Raw genomic sequence first — 16,902 nt, forward strand, 5'->3', positions numbered from 1 at the left:
AGATGCTGGAGATAGAGGAAGGAGGCTCTTGTCGCCTTTCCCCTAAAGGGGGTTTATTCCTGTTTTTCCAGGTTCTTCTTTGTTTTAAGAATAAGGCTAGAGTTAGTCTCCTTTTCTAGGTTCTTCTGATTGCAGAGAACCCAGTCCACTCTAGGTTGGGCCACTCATTACTTCATTGTAATTGCCTGGCTATTTATGGTCAAAGATGAGACTGATATAATAGACTTTGTAGGCCACATTAAGGAATTTGACTCTATGCTGAAGACCATGGGATGACTTTGAAAGGTTTTTAGCTGCACTGTTTCCTGGTGCAGAAAGACCAATGCTCCTTAAGAACAGGAGCGGTTGGAAAGGAACCAAGATGGCGGCATAGTTAAGCAGCTAATCTGCTGCCTCACACAACAATTTCGAGGGTACAACCAAGGGACAGAGCGTCTACCACCCAGAACCACGGGAAAGCTGGCTGAGTGGGAGATTTACAACTAGGAAGAGAAAGGAGCACAAACGCTGGGGAGCTGAGGTACGGAGGCGCGCGAATCGGGCCAGCGGCGGGCGGCTGGGTGCGCGGCTTTTCTTCAACCCGCAGGGAGACAAGCTCCTGATTGCTCTGAAATCCAGTTTCTGGGGACACTCGGGGGACCCAGACACCTACGGGGAGAGGCTGGACTCTCGGCCATCGGGTCGGAAAGTGAGAGTGACTTTTTTGCAGAGGTGCGCCCAGCAATCATTGTTTACTGCGCTGGAGCGCGGGGCGCAGGGACTTGAAACGGGAAAGGCAGAGACGGCTGTCGCCAGCCACTGCCGTTGGCCACGCCCCAACCTAGTGACGCCCTGAGACCCCCGCCCCGCCCTGAGGCCCCGCCCCACACATTCTACAAACCCGTCCAGGCTCCACACAGTGGCTTTTGCATATAAATGGCCTGTTCTGTGGCAGCTTAACCAAAATTAACTACAGCTCCAGTCAGACTGCTCCAAAACCGCCCAAGCAAAGGAGGAGAAAACTAGTTCTTGCTGTAGCTCCTGTCAGGGGACACACAGTACACAGGGTACACCAAAAGTGTCCACCTCAAGTAACTGGGAGGCTGACCCGTTGAACCAATAGGACACCTAGTACACAAAGCTACCCTACCAACTCAGGGAAGCAGAGAATATGAGAAGGCAAGGAAACAGATCACAAACCAAAGAAATGGAGGAGAACAAGCGACTGAACATAGAGTTCAAAACCACAGTTATAAGGTTTTTCAAGAATATCATGGAAAAGGCCGATAAATTCAATGAGACCCTCGAGGATATGAAAAAGGACCAACTAGAAATTAAACATACACTGACTGAGATAAAAAATATTATACAGAGACCCAAAAGCAGACTAGAGGATTGCAAGAATCAACTCAAAGATTTGGAATACAAAGAGGCCAAGGACACTCCTCCAGAGAAGCATGAAGAGAAGAGAATTCAGAAAGTTGAAGATAGTGTAAGAAGCCTCTGGGACAACTTCAAGCGAACCAACATCAGAATTATGGGGGTACCAGAAGAAGAGAGAGAGCAAGATGCTGAAAACCTATTTGAAGAAATAATGAACGAAAACTTCCCCCACCTGATGAAAGAAATAGACTTACAAGTCCAGGAAGCACACAGAACCCCAAACAAAAGGAATCCAAAGAGGACCACACCAAGACACATCATAATTAAAATGCCAAGAGCAAAAGACAAAGAGAGAATCTTACAAGCAGCAAGAGAAAAACAGTTTGTTACCTACAAGGGAGCTCCCATACGATTATCAGCTAATTTCTCAACAGAAACCATGCAGGCCAGACGGGAGTGGCAAGAAATATTCAAAGTGATGAATAGCAGGAACCTACAACCAAGACTACTCTACCCAGCAAAGTTATCATTCAGAATTGAAGGGCAGATAAAGAGCTTCACAGATAAGAAAAAGCTAAAGGAGTTCATCACCACCAAACCAGTATTATATGAAATGCTGAAAGGTATTCTTTAAAAAGAGGAAAAAGAAGAAGAAAGATAAAAATTATGAACAACAAATACTTATCTATCAACAAGTGAATCTAAAAGTCAAGTGAATTAAAAATCTGAGGAACAGAATAAACTGGTGAACTTAATAGAATCAGAGGCATAGAATGGGAGTGGATTGATAATTCTCAGGGGGAAAGGGGTGTCTGTGTGGAGAGTATGGGAAGAGACTGGACAAAAATCATACACCTATGGATAAGGACAGCGCGGGGGAGGTAGGGGCAAAGGGGAGTGGGAACTGGGTGGTGGGGAGATATGTGGGGAAAAAGGAGAAACAATTGTAATCTGAACAATAAAGATTCATTAAAAAAATAATAATAAAAAAAAAATAAAGAGGGACAGATTAAAAAAAAAAAAGAACAGGAGCCGTTGAAACCTGTGCTTTTTGATCAGCTTCCATGCTGGAAAAGCAATGCTAACATTGGTGTCAGTTCTTGATGTCTTTCTCTCTCTTCATTCACCTGTAGCCCTCCCTGATGTTTGCTGACTATATCCCTTAGATAAGCCTCTGTTTGCCTTACCCAAGATCAGCCATGGCTTTGTTAGGAGAAAGAAGCTTTCCAAGGTCATGGAGAGGATGGCATCCAAATGACAGACATTTATTGACCTCCACTCATTCTGCATACCCTCTCAGACTTCATGCTCAGAACAAAGGGCTCTGGTAGCTCCATGGTTCTATTGTAGAGTTAGTTCCTCTAAGAAATTCTTCTTTCATCCTTTTGGATTTTCTGACCTCTGGTCTCCAATTCTCAGTTTCTGGTCAAGATGGTATCACCCATTCTTTGCCTAAAAAGATATTACTAAGTTTCCTTCCTCCCCTCCACACACATATACTCCTTTCTCATCTCATTCTTTCCAGACAGGCCACATACCAAGCCTCTGGTTTACTTGTCCCAAAAATTTCTGCTTGAAATTCTGTTAGGCATCGAGGTCATTGTTGGCCAGCTTCTATGCCCTACCTACAAACACTATAGTCCCACAGCTGAGAGTATCCAATGAGCTAAGAAGCAGACAGGCTGGGTGCAGTTTATTCAACCATCCAACCAATAGCTTCTACTCCATATTAGAAATACAGATGTGAGCAAGGCAGACCTGGCAGGCCTCATGGAGCTCTAAAGCGATGTATAATTCAGCGTGATCAGTTCTTTTCAAGTCCTGGGAGAACTGTGGGGACACAAACAAAAGGCACATAATTAGTTAGGGAGGTCAACGTGGACTCCCAGAGGTAGAAATGTTTAAGCTGAAATGTCAAGGATGAACAAAAAGCAGTCAATAGAAAAAGGAGGAAGCAGGTGGGCAGGCATTTCAGTCAAAAAGAATAGCATGCCCAGAGCTCAGAAGAACATGGTGCAACTTGGAGTCTGGTTCAGGAACTAAGTTCACAGTGCTGGGGCTCTCCTGTTTTTTGGAATCCAACACTTCTTGTCAGGTTGAGGGCAGTTGCACAAAGGAAGCCTCCAGGCCAATGATACATCTGCTTGTTCTGGTCCATATGTACTGGTCATCTGGGCCCCAACCAGTGACACCAGCCTGAGTTTTATTATTTTTCTCTTCCTTTTTGTACAAGTTTTTCAAGTATCACATCATTGATAAATTCTCTGCATGTGGCATCCCACATCAATACCTGTTTACATTCAGATCAGCTCAAGAGATCAAGAAAAGCAAACCTGTCCGGCAGTAGAACTCATAATTTTAGTATTTACATGTTACACAGATATTATTTGACAAGTGATGGGTCTTAAGGAATATATACTCCAAATGCAGCCATGAATAATCCTTCTTGCAGGTTTTGATGACAAGATCTTTCAATTCCTCCCTGCTCTCACTCCTAGTTTCTAAATGTTCTCTGCCACATATTTGAGAGAGAGGAGGCATGTGTATTAAGTCTTGGGCCTTTACAATTTCTAAGTATTTTACTACCAACTGATCTGTGTTAGATAATCTTCTTACTAATCAAAATGTGTTTATTTTTTTGGCATTCTTTTTTTTATTGTTTAAAGTATTACATATAGTAGTACATATATCTCTTCTTTTTTCCCATTGACCTTCCCCCAGCCTCCCCTACCCCCTGTCACATGCCTTCATCCAACCCCCCCTCATTCAGTGTCTTCTGTCCATTAGTTGTGCTTATATGCATGCATACAAGTCCTTTGGTTGATCTCTTTCCCCCCCTCCCCAAAACTCCCCAGACTTCCAGCTGTAATTTGACAGTCTGTTCGGTGCTTTACTGCCTCTGTATCTATCTTTTTGTTCATCAGGTTATAATGTTATTTTCCATAAATGAGTGAGATCATGTGGTATTTTTCTTTCATTGCCTGGCTTACTTCACTTAACATAATGTTCTCCAGGTCTATCCATGCTGGTGCAAATGTAAGAATTCCTTCTTTTTTATAGCAGCGTAGTATTCCATTGTGTAGATGTACCATAGTTTTCTAATCCACTCATCTGCTGATGGGCACTTAGACTGTTTCCAAATCTTAGCTATGGTGAATTGTGCCTCTATGAACATAGGGGTGCATATGTCCTTTCTGATTGGTGTTTCTAGTTTCTTGGGATATATTCCTAGAAGTGGGATCACTGGGTCAAATGGGAGTTCCATTTTCAGTTTTTTGAGGAAACTCCATACTGTTCTCCACAGTGGCTGCACCAGTCTGCATTCCCACCAGCAGTGCAGGAGCGTTCCTTTTTCTCTGCATCCTCCTCAGCACTTGTCGTTTGTTGATTTGTTGATGATAGCATTCTGACAGGTGTGAGATGGTACCGCATTGTCATTCTGATTTGCATCTCTCAGATAATTAATGACTTTGAGCATCCTACCTAATAAAATGGTAATATGTAAATTACCATCACTCCACTACGCTCACGATTGGGCCAGTGGGAGGCGCAGGAGGTGGGACTCGGGGTGGCTGGGGTAGCCGATTGGGCCAGTGAGATGCTGACCTCGCGTCGCCAGCGGCGGCGCGAGCTCAGCGTCTGTGCCATGGCTATGCTGCGGAACAGAAGGGGCCTCTGGGACAGCGAGCTCACGTCCCGCACGGACCATCAAAAGCGGGGGAGCTGGGTGCCTGTCCACTCTGGCACCAGGCCTTTCGGAAGCCGCCGCCACGCCCGAGGCTTCCGAAAGGCCTGGTGCACCAGCAGACAGGTACCCAGCTACCACGCGATCGAAAGCGAAAGCATGTAGGGGACCCTACACGTCATGCACTGGGCCTCTAGTGTTTTCATAAGTTTCTTGGCCTTCCTTCTGTCTTCTTTTGAAAAGATTCTATTTAGGTCCATTGCCCATTTTTTATTGGATCATTTATCTTCCTTTTATTAAATTGTATAAATTCCCTATAGATGTTGGAGATTAAACCTTTATCAGTGATAACATTTGCAAATATGTTCTCCCATACAGTGGGCTTTCTTGTGGTTTTGTTGATGGTTTCTTTTGCTGTGCAAAAGCTTTTTATTATGATGTAGTCCCATTTGTTTATTTTCTCTTTAGTTTCCATTGCCCTAGGGGCAGTATCAGTGAAGAAATTGCTTCAGCATATGTCTGAGATTTCTCTGCCTGTGGATTTCTCTAGTATTTTTATGGTTTCCCATCTTATGTTTAGGTCCTTTATCCATCTTGAGTTTATTTTTGTGTATAATGTAAGTTGGTGGTCTAGTTTCATTTTTTTGCATCTATCTGTCCAATTTTCCCAACACCATTTATTGAAGAGACTGTCTTCACTCCATTGTATGTTCATGCCTCCTTTGTCAACTATTCATTGAGCATACTGGTTTGGGTCGATATATGGGTTCTCTATTCTATTCCATTGGTCTATATCAGTGGTCGGCAAACTCATTAGTCAACAGACACAAATATCAACAGTACAACGATTGAAATTTCTTTTGAGAGCCAAATTTCTTAAACTTAAACCTCTTCTAACGCCACTTCTTCAAAATAGACTCGCCCAGGCTGTGGTATTTTGTGGAAGAACCACACTCAAGGGGCCAAAGAGCCGCAGGTGGCTCACGAGTCACAGTTTGCCGACCATGGGTCTATATGTATGTTCTTGTGCCAGTACCTGACTGTTTTGAGAACAGTGGCTTTGTAATACAACTTGAAATCTGGTATTGAGATCCCACCTACTTTGTTATTCTTTCTCAGGATTGCTGTGGCTATTCGGAGTCTTTTTTTATTCCAGATAAATTTTTGGAGAGTTCTTTCTAGGTCTGTGAAATATGCCATTGGTATTTTAATGGGGAGTGCATTGAATCTGTAGATTGCTTTGGGTAGTATGGACATTTTGATGATGTTGATTCTCCCAATCCGTGAACATGGTATGTTATTCCATATGTTTACGTCTTCCTCTATCTCTTTTTTCAGTGTCCTGTAGTTTTCTGCATATAGGTCTTTTACCTCCTTAGTTAAGTTTATTCCTACGTCTCTTAATTTTTTTGGTGTGATGGTAAATGGGATTGCTTCTTTAGTCTCTCTTTCTGTAAGTTCACTATTGGTGTATAGAAAGGCCATAGATTTCTTGGCATTAATTTTGTATCCTGCTACATTGCAAATTCATTTAATAAGTCTAATAGTTTTTTGATGGAGTCTTTCGGGTTTTTCATGTACAATATCATGTCATCTGCAAATAAGGACAGCTTTACTTCTTCTTTTCCAATTTGGATGCCTTTTATTTCTTCTTCTTGTCTCATTGCAATGGCTAATACTTCCAGTACTATGTCGAACAGGAGTGGTGAGAGTGGGCATCCCTGTCTTGTTCCTGTTCTTTGGGGAAATGCTTTTAGTTTTTGCCCATTGAGTATATTGTTGGCTGTGAGTTTATCATATATGGCTTTAATGATGTTGAGGTATGATCCTTCTATTCCCACCTTGTTGAGAGTTTATATCAAGAAAGGGTGTTGGGGAGGAACCAAGATGGCGGCAAAGGTAAACAACTAAACTGCCGCCTCGCACAACAATTTCAAAACTACAACTAAAAGACAAAACGTCTACCACCCAGAACCACAGGAAAGATGGCTGATGAATGATTTACAACTAAGAAGAGAAAGGAGCACAAACGCTGGAGAGCTGAGGTACGGAGGCGCGTGAATCGGGCTGGTGGTGGGCGACTGGGCGCACGGCTTTTCTTCAACCCAAAGGGAGACCAGCTCCCGATCACTCTGAAATCCAATTTCTGGGGACACGCGGGGGAACCAGATGCGTACCGGGAGAAGCTGGACTCTCGGCCATAGGGACAGAAAATGAGGGTGACTTTTTTGCAGAAGTGCGCCCAGCAATCATTGTTTACTGCTCTGGAGCGCGGGACGCAGGGACTTGGAAACGCGGAAAGGCAGAGACGGCTGACGGCAGCTATCGCCATTTGCCACACCCTAGCCTAGTGACTCCCTGAGACCCCGCCCCCGCCCTGAGACCCCGCCCCAAACATTCTACAAACCCGTCCAGGCTCCACTCAGTGGCTTTTGCATATAAATGGCATGTTCTGTGGCAGCTTAACCAAGTTAAGTGCAGCTCCAGTCAGACTGCTCCAAAACCGCCCAAGCAAAGAGAAGAAAACTGTAGTTCTTGCTGTAGCTCCTGCTGGGTGGCCTCAGACAGTAGCTGACCAGCACCCCATTGGAGATCCAGAAACTAGTGTATCTAGTGGTCGGTGTGAGACGACACCAGATTTCAAACACTCTCATAAGGGACACATTCAAGAGGCAGACTCAGTGAGCACCAAAGCCCTACTGGAACAAGTCCTGCCCCATAAATGTGTCTCCAGCACAGCAATTCTTGCATTATAGACACAGTGGGTCCTCACAGCCAATTGGCCTGGAGGTCAATTCCTCCCAGTGACACCAACAACAATCAAGACTTAACTACAACAAGGCTGTACACACAGTCCACAAAGTGGTACACCAAGAGTGTCCACCTCACATAACTGGGAGGCTGACCCATTGAACCAATAGGACACCTAGTACACAAAGCTACCCAACCAACTCAGGGAAGCAGCAAAAATGAGGAGGCAAGGAAACAGATCCTAATCAAAAGAAGTGGAGGAGAACAAATGAATGGACATAGAGGTCAAAACCATGGTTATAAGGTTTTTTAAGAATTTCATGGAAAAGGCCAATAAATTTAATAAGACCCTCGAGGATATGAAAAAGGACCAACTAGAAATTAAACCTACACTGACTGAAATAAAAAATATTATACAGAGACCCAACAGCAGACTAGAGGAACGCAAGAATCAAGTCAGAGATTTTGAATACAAAGAGGAAAAGGACACGCCTCCAGAGAATCAAGAAGAGAAGAGAATTCAGAAAGTTGAAGATAGTGTAAGAAGCCTCTGGGACAACTTCAAGCGTACCAACATCAGAATTATGGGGGTGCCAGAAGGAGAGAGAGAGCAAGATGCTTAAAACCTATTTGAAGAAATAATGAACGAAAACTTCCCCCACCTGGTGAAAGAAATAGACTTACAAGTCCAGGAAGCGCACAGAACCCCAAACAAAAGGAATCCAAAGAGGACCACACCAAGACACATCATAATTAAAATGCTAAGGGCAAAAGACAAAGAGAGAATCTTACAAGCAGCAAGAGAAAAACAGTTAGTTACCTACAAGGGAGCACCCATACGATTATCAGCTGATTTCTCAACAGAAACTATGCAGGCCAGACGGGAGTGGCAAGAAATATTCAAAGTGATGAATAGCAAGAACCTTCAACCAAGATTATTCTACTCAGCAAAGTAATCATTCAGAATTCAAGGTCAGATAAAGAGCTTCACAGATTTAAAAAAAAGCTAAAGGAGTTCATCACCACCAAACCAGTATTATATGAAATGCTGAAAGGTATTCTTTAAAAAGAGGAAAAAGAAGAAAAAAGTAAAGATAAAAATTATGAACAACAAATACATATCTATCAACAAGTGAATCTAAAAGTCAAGTGAATTAAAAATCTGAGGAATAGAATAAACTGGTGAACATAATAGAATAAGAGGCATAGAATGGGAGTGGATTGATAATTCTCAGGGAGAAAGGGGTGTCTGTGTGGGGGGTACGGGAAGAGACTGGACAAAAATCATACACCTATGGATAAGGACAGCGGGGGGAACGTAAGGGCAGAGGGGGGTGGGAACTGGATGGTGGGGAGATATGGGGAGGAGGGAAGGAGAAACAATTGTAATAATCTGAACAATAAAGATTTATTAAACTTAAACAAAAGGGTGTTGGATTTTGTCAAATGCTTTTTCTTCATCAATTGATATGACTATGTGATTTTTTTCTCTCAATTTGTTTATGTGATGTAACAGGTTTATTGATTTGCGGATATTGTACCATCCTTGCATCCCTGGGATAAATCCTACTTGGTCATGGTGTATGATCTTTCTGATGTACTGCTGGATCCGATTTGCTAGAATTTTGTTGAGAATTTTGGCATCTATGTTCATGAGGGATATTGGCCTGTAATTCACTTTCATTGTGTTGTCTTTATCTGTTTTTGGTATTAGGATGATGCTGGCTTCATAGAATGAGCTTGGAAGTGTTCCTTCCTCTGGAGTTTTTTGGAATAGTCAGAGGAGCATAGGTTTCAGTTCTTCCTTGAATGTTTGGTAAAACTCTCCTGTGAAGCCGTCTGGCCCCGGGCTTTTGTTTGCTGGAAGCTTTTTGATCACTGCTTCAATTTCGTCCATAGTTATTGGCCTATTGAGATGTTTAGATTCTTCCTGATTGAGTTTTGGAAGGTTGTATTTTTCTAGGAATATGTCCATTTCCTCCAGGTTGTCCAGTTTGTTGGAATAGAATTGTTCATAGTATGTTTTAACAATCCTTTATATTTTGGTGGGGTCTGTTGCTATTTCTCCTCTTTCATTTCTGATTTTGTTTATTTGGATCCTCTCACTTTGATTCTGGTGAACCTGGCTACAGGTTCATCAATCTTGTTTATCCTTTCACAGAACCAGTTCTTGGTTTTGTTGATCTTTTGTATTGTTTCTTTGGTCTCTATGTCATTTATCTCCGCTCTGATTTTTATTATTTCCTTCCTTCTTCTTACACTGGGCTTTTCTTGTTGCTCTTTTTCTAACTCTTTGAGTTGTAGGGTTAGGTAATTTATTACCCTTGTTTCTTGTTTTTTGCAGTAGGCTTGTAGAGCTATGAACTTCCCTCTCAAGACTGCTTTTGCTGTGTCCCATAGATTTTGGATTGTTGTGTTTTCATTGTCATTTGTTGCCATGATGTTTTTTATTTCTTCCTTGATCTCTCTGGTGACCCAGTCCTTGTTTAATAGCATGCTGTTTAGTCTCCATGTGTTTGATTTCTTTGGATTGTATTTATTGTAGTTGATTTCCAGTTTTATGCCACTGTGATCTGAGAAGATGCTTGATATGATTTTTATCTTCTTGAATTTGAAGAGACTTTGCCTGTGACCCAATATATGGTCTATCTTTGAAAATGACCTATGTGCAGTTGAGAAGAAAGTATATTCTGTGGCTTTGGGGTGAAATGTTCTGAAGATATTAATTAATTCCATCTGGTCTAGTGAGTCATTTAGGATTGATGTTTCTTTGCTGGTTTTTTGTTTAGAGGATTTGTCCAGTGGTGATAGTGGGGTATCAAAGTCCCCTACTATGATTGTATTGCTGTCAATCTCTCCCTTGATATCCTCCAGGAGTTTTTTTTATGTATTTGGGTGCTGCTATATTGGGTGCGTATATGTTTACCAGAGTTATTTCTTCTTGTTGGATTTCTCCCTTTAGTATTATGAAGTGGCCTTCCTTATCTCTTTTTATGTCCTTCACTTTGAGATCTAATTTGTCAGATATAAGTATTGCCACCCCAGCTTTTTTTTTTTTCCATTCCATGGGAAAACCTTTTTCCATCCCGTCACCCTCAGTCTGTGTGCGTCTTTTTTTCTGAGGTGGGTTTCTTGTAGACAACAGATATATGCGTCGTGTTTTCTTATCCAATCCGTTACCCTATGCCTTTTGATTGGGGCATTTAATCCATTTACCTTTAAAGTTATTATTGATAGGTACTTGTTTGTCGCCATTTTTATTCTTTACCCCTGTTTTCCTTCTTCACTTCCTATTTCTTTTTTTTACAGCAGACCCTTTAGCATTTCTTATATTGCTGGTTTGGTGGTGATAAACTCCCAGTCTTTTATTGTCTGTGAAGCTCCTGATTTCACCTTCAATTTTGATTGATAGCTTTGCTGGGTACAGTATTCTTGGATTCAGACCCTTCCTTTGCAGGACTTGGTATATTTCATTCCATTCCCTTCTGGCCTGATGTGTTTCTGTTGAGAAATCAGTCACTAGTCTGATGGGGGATCCTTTGTAGGTAACTTTCTGTCTCTCTCTCGCTGCTTTTAGAATTCTTATTTTGTCGTTGGTGTTTGCCAGTTTAATTATAATGTGCCTTGGTGTCGGTCTTTTGGGGTTCATTTTGCTTGGGACTCTGTGAGCTTCTTGGATTTGTGTGGGTTTTTTTTTCTTGCCTATATCAGGGAAGTTTTGTGTCATTATTTCTTCAAACAGGTTTTCTATTCCTTGCTCAGTTTCCTCTCCTTCTGGCACCCCTATTATGCGGATGTTTTGTTTTGTTTCGTGTTGTCCCAAAGTTCCCTTAGGCTCTCCTCCTACTTTTTAACTTTTTTTTTTCTAGAAGCTGCTCTACTTGGGTATTTTTTTTCTACCTTGTCTTCTAGCTCACTGATGCGGCCCTCTGCTTCTTCTAGTCTACTCTTGCTGCTTTCTATTGAGTTCTTTACAACCACGATGTCATTTTTCATTTCTTATTGGTTCTTCTTCATTTCCTCTTGGTTCTTACACATATTGTCGAATTTGCCTTCCATTCTTTTCATCCACCTTATGGCCATTTTTCTGAATTCTTTCTCTGACAGGTTGCTTGCTTCCATTTCATTTACTTCCTTTTCTGGTGATGCCTGCTTTTCTTTCATATGCGGGCTATTTCTTTGTCTCCCCATGGTCTCTCTTCTCCGGGTGTCTGATTATGTAGTTCTCTCTCTCCTTTCAGTGAGGGAGTGTAGAACTCCTCTAAATCTGCGTGCTTGTGCCACTTGGGGACCAGTGTTCTTGGGTTTGCAGTATTTAGTGGGTGCCGTAGTTGTAGATTCCCTGGGCTTTTCAAGCTTCCGATAACATCCACTTTCCCCTTCAAGATGGTGCAGTCTCCGCTCCAAGCCTGTCGCTCCAGGAGGGAACCCAGCAGCAATGGGGACTGCCCGGTCAGGGGAGCCTCGTATGGCAGACCCCCACAGTCTCCTGGAGTATAGCTGTCCCTCAACTCACCAACAAACACTCCCCGTGAAACCGCACACTCTCCCTTTTTTTTCTCACTCATACACTATCTTGCGGTCTTTTTTCCCCATCGCAGCCATCTTCCCCTCCTCAAAAATGTATTCATTTTCTTCAATGTTATCACATATCTCTTCCAAAGTTCTAGAAACTCAACTTTTAAAATGGTATTGGATTTTGCTTTTGAAATGTAACATTTGACACCAATGTGGGACATCTTGTCCCATTCAAGTCTTATCTCTGTGATCTCAAACATTCTATAAATCATCATAGTTAATGGTCACAGCCTGTGCATCTGCGTGTTTTTTATTATTCCTAAATTAAATCCCTAACAATGATTGCCTAACAGTGATTTTTTTATATCTGATAAGCCCTAGCTGGTTTGGCTCAGTATATAGAGTGCAGGCCTTTGGACTGAAGGGTCCCAGGTTCAATTCCAGTCAGAGGTACATGCCAGGTTGAGGGCTTAACCCCCAGTAAGGGGCGTGCAAGAGGCAGCCAATCAATGATTCTCATCATTGATGTTTCACTCTCTCCCTCTCCCTTTCTCTCTGAATTCAATAAAAATATATCTTAAAAAAATACTAGTATCAAAGCAGGCATAATCCAAGGGATATCAAGGCAAATATAATCTTCCAAAATTCTGCTATTTTTTTCTTCAAGTGATTATTAGATATTTCTTTCCATAAAATTGGGGTCACCAATTCAAATGCTACAGGAGTCAGGTAAGTAACCCTAAGTGACGAGACTATCATCATTTAATTTTAAAAAATACATTTTAATTATATCAAATGTTGCCAACTAACTCAATTTTTAAAGTGGACCAGCACTATGAGAGTCTAACCAAACCTATCAGGTTTGCTTTTTTGGCCCAAAGACTCCTTTTTTTTCCCATTTACCTTCTACACATAAATGCTTACTTTACATTCTGTCTCTTGAGTTTTGATGCCAATCAACAGACTAGTCTTTCTCTTGTTTTTAATGAAGAGACATGAGGTTTGTGGTTGAAATATCCTGCATTTTAAGCACATTGTATATTGTATTACTTATAGAAGATATTGGTAACATGCTTGCAACACAATAATAGCAGCAACACAACAGGATCTGGCTTGATAGGAGGTGCTGGGGTCCTCTTCTTCCAAGGCCATCCCCTACAGTCTTGGTAACAGTTGGAGTGCCAGATGGTTATCCAGGTCTTCATGACTATATTATAGCAGCCTTTTAATGTATCCCAACCAGTTCCCATAAATTTTGTAGCTAAATTCACGCTGTTCATATACTCCATGCCTATATTTTATAACCTGGGGCATTGAGCAGTATACTCTCAAAGGAAGATTATTCTAATTTTCTTAAATAAAATTATCTTCTAATATACTAAAGGTACCCACTTCTACAGTAAACATACATAGTGCCAAAAACTTTCCCTGTAACATTTGGATTTACTTAAATGTAAACATTAAGATGTTGGTCTGCATAAAAATTCAAGGTTCATACTTTTCAAAATGTTAACCTCAAATTATATGAGGTCAGAGCTAAAGATCCTTAAATCTCTTGGACAATGATAACTGAATAGGTCTATTTTATTTTGCTCTTCAGCATGAAGACTGTGGTTGATTTTTCCTAACTTACAATATTTCTACTATGAAAGCACTAAGAAAAATACGTTAAATTATAAGTACCAATCTTATAGGAAAAGCATTTTCAGTCCTAAGGCAAAATCTACAAAATCATTGAACTGTATATCCTCTCCTCTTTCAAATTTCATAGCATAAAATCAATAAAGTCATAAGTCACAATGGTCTTTGCTCTGCTTGTTCCATTCCCCAAATTTGCTGTCTTTTGTACTCAGCAAATATTTCTGTATCCAAGATTCCTAAGGTACAGAAATAGGTTAAGTAGTCAATCCATGCACTCTTTTCACTTTATTTTTTATTAATTTTTAGAGAAAGAGAAAAGGAGAGGGAGAGAGAGAAACATCAATGTGAGAGTAGTGAGACATCAATCAGCTGCCTCCACCAGAGACTGAGCCTGAATGTGCCCTGACCCAGAATTAAACCAGCAACCCTCGGTGCACAGGACAACGCTCAACCAACTGCACCACACCAGCCAGGGCCGCTTTATTCTTTCAACTAAAATTTTAAGCATTCTCTGAGGTGAGCATCTCTTTTTTAATCTTGAAACTTGATTTAACTCAAAATCTAATAATTTGTCTTCATATCAACCCTCCTATCCCTATCCTATAATTAAGTAATTTCTGCCTGAATTTGTAAGGGCTTGTTTAAATACCAGCCTAGATTTTGAGTAATAGACATATATTATTATCTAGGTGAGCCCTCTTTCCCAAATTTTTCTAATACTTATTTAATTCAGTATTTAATAACAACTAAATGTTGAGTTCCCGTTAAACTTTAAGCTAGAATTTTTAGAATTTAATAATAGTGGGACATGTCCTCTGACTAAAATAAAATATGAACCTTAGCAACAACTATTCTGTCAGTTGGCAGTCATATCTATCTTTGATCCTTATATTTATTTAATTCTAAAAAGTATTCTTCTGACTAAGACCTGGATAAGTTTCATAGTACTGCTTAAGACTTTACTCAAGGAGAGGAACCAAGATGGCGGCATAGTTAAACAACTAATCTGCTGCCTCGCACAACAATTTCAAAAATACAACTAAAAGACAAAACGTCTACCACCCAGAACCACGGGAAAGCTGGCTGAGTGGTAGATTTACAACTAAGGGGAGAAAGGAGCACAAACACTGAAAAGCTGCGGTACGGAGGCGCGAATCGGGCTGGCGGCGGGCGACTGGGTGCGCGGTTTTTCTTCAACCCACAGGGAGACAAGCTCCCGATCACTCTGAAATCCAGTTTCTGGGGACACTCGGGGGACCCAGACACCTACGGGGAGAAGCTGGACTCTCAGCCATTGGGTCGGAAAGTGAGAGTGACTTTTTTACAGAGGTGTGCCCAGAAATCATTGTTTTACTGCACTGGAACTCGGGGCACAGGGACTTGGAAACGTGGAAAGGCAGAGAGGGCTGACAGCAGCCATCGCCGTTGGCCACACCCCAGCCTAGTGACGCTCTGAGACCCCGCCCCACCCTGAGACCCCGCCCCGCACATTCTACAAACCCGCCCAGGCTCCACACATCGGCTTTTGCATATAAATGGCCTGTTCTGTGGCAGCTTAACCAAATAAACTGCAGCTCCAGTCAGACTGCTCCAAAACCACCCAAGCAAAGGAGGAGAAAACTAGTTCTTGCTGTAGCTCCTGCTGGGGGACACACAATACACAAGGGTAAACCAAGAGTGTCCTCCTCAGGTAATTGGGAGGCTGACCCATTGAACCAATAGGACACCTAGTACACAAAACTACCCTACCAACTCAGGGAAGCAGCGAAAATGAGGAGGCAAGGAAACATCACAAACCAAAGAAATGGAGGAGAACAAGCGACTGGACATAGAGTTCAAAACCACAGTTATAAGGTTTTTCAAGAATTTCATGGAAAAGGCCGATAAATTCAATGAGACCCTCGAGGATATGAAAAAGGACCAACTAGAAATTAAACATACACTGACTGAGATAAAAAATATTATACAGAGACCCAACAGGAAACTAGAGGATCGCAAGCATCAACTCAAAGATTTGGAAAACAAAGAGGCCAAGGACACTCCTCCAGAGAAGCATGAAGAGAAGAGAATTCAGAAAGTTGAAGATAGTGTAAGAAGCCTCTGGGACAACTTCAAGCGAACCAACATCAGAATTATGGGGGTACCAGAAGAAGAGAGAGAGCAAGATGCTGAAAACCTATTTGAAGAAATAATGAATGAAAACTTCCCCCACCTGATGAAAGAAATAGACTTTCAAGTCCAGGAAGCACACAGAACCCCAAACAAAAGGAATCCAAAGAGGACCACACCAAGACACATCATAACTAAAATGCCAAGGGCAAAAGACAAAGAGAGAATCTTACAAGCAGCAAGAGAAAAACAGTTACCTACAAGGGAGCTCCCATACGATTATCAGCTAATTTCTCAACAGAAACCATGCAGGCCAGACAGGAGTGGCAAGAAATATTCAAAGTGATGAATAGCAGGAACCTACAACCAAGACTACTCTACCCAGCAAAGTTATCATTCAGAATTGAAGGGCAGATAAAGAGCTTCACAGATAAGAAAAAGCTAAAGGAGTTCACCACCACCAAACCAGTATTATATGAAATGCTGAAAGGTATTCTCTAAAAAGAGGAAAAAGAAGAAAGATAAAAAATTATGAACAACAAATGCATATCTATCAACAAGTGAATCTAAAAGTCAAGTGAATTAAAAATCTGAGGAACAGAATAAACTGGTGAACTTAATAGAATCAGAGGCATAGAATGGGAGTGGATTGATAATTCTCAGGGGGAAAGGGGTGTCTGTGTAGGGAGTATGGGAAGAGACTGGACAAAAATCATACACCTATGGATAAGGACAGTGGCGGGGGGAGGTAAGGGGAGAGGGGAGGTAGGAACTGGGTGGTGGGGAGATATGGGGGGGAAAGGAGAAACAATTGTAATCTGAACAATAAAGATTCA

General features: G+C 41.6%; 1 protein-coding gene and 1 long non-coding RNA gene across 2 annotated transcripts in view; one reads left to right on the forward strand and one right to left on the reverse strand.

The window, feature by feature from the left end:
- Positions 1-16,902, forward strand: part of CELF6 (CUGBP Elav-like family member 6) — a 48,215-nt gene that overhangs the window by 13,050 nt on the left and 18,263 nt on the right. The gene's annotated exons all lie outside the window — the stretch shown is intronic.
- LOC129151180 (uncharacterized) overlaps positions 2,540-16,902 on the reverse strand; it is a 68,976-nt gene continuing 54,613 nt past the window's right edge. The window contains exon 3 of the long non-coding RNA XR_008557921.1: positions 2,540-3,192. This is a non-coding gene — a long non-coding RNA (uncharacterized LOC129151180). The remainder of the gene's footprint in view (positions 3,193-16,902) is intronic.

Source organism: Eptesicus fuscus, chromosome 2, assembly GCF_027574615.1.
Source record: "Eptesicus fuscus isolate TK198812 chromosome 2, DD_ASM_mEF_20220401, whole genome shotgun sequence".
Classification (NCBI taxonomy): Eukaryota; Metazoa; Chordata; class Mammalia; order Chiroptera; family Vespertilionidae; genus Eptesicus; species Eptesicus fuscus.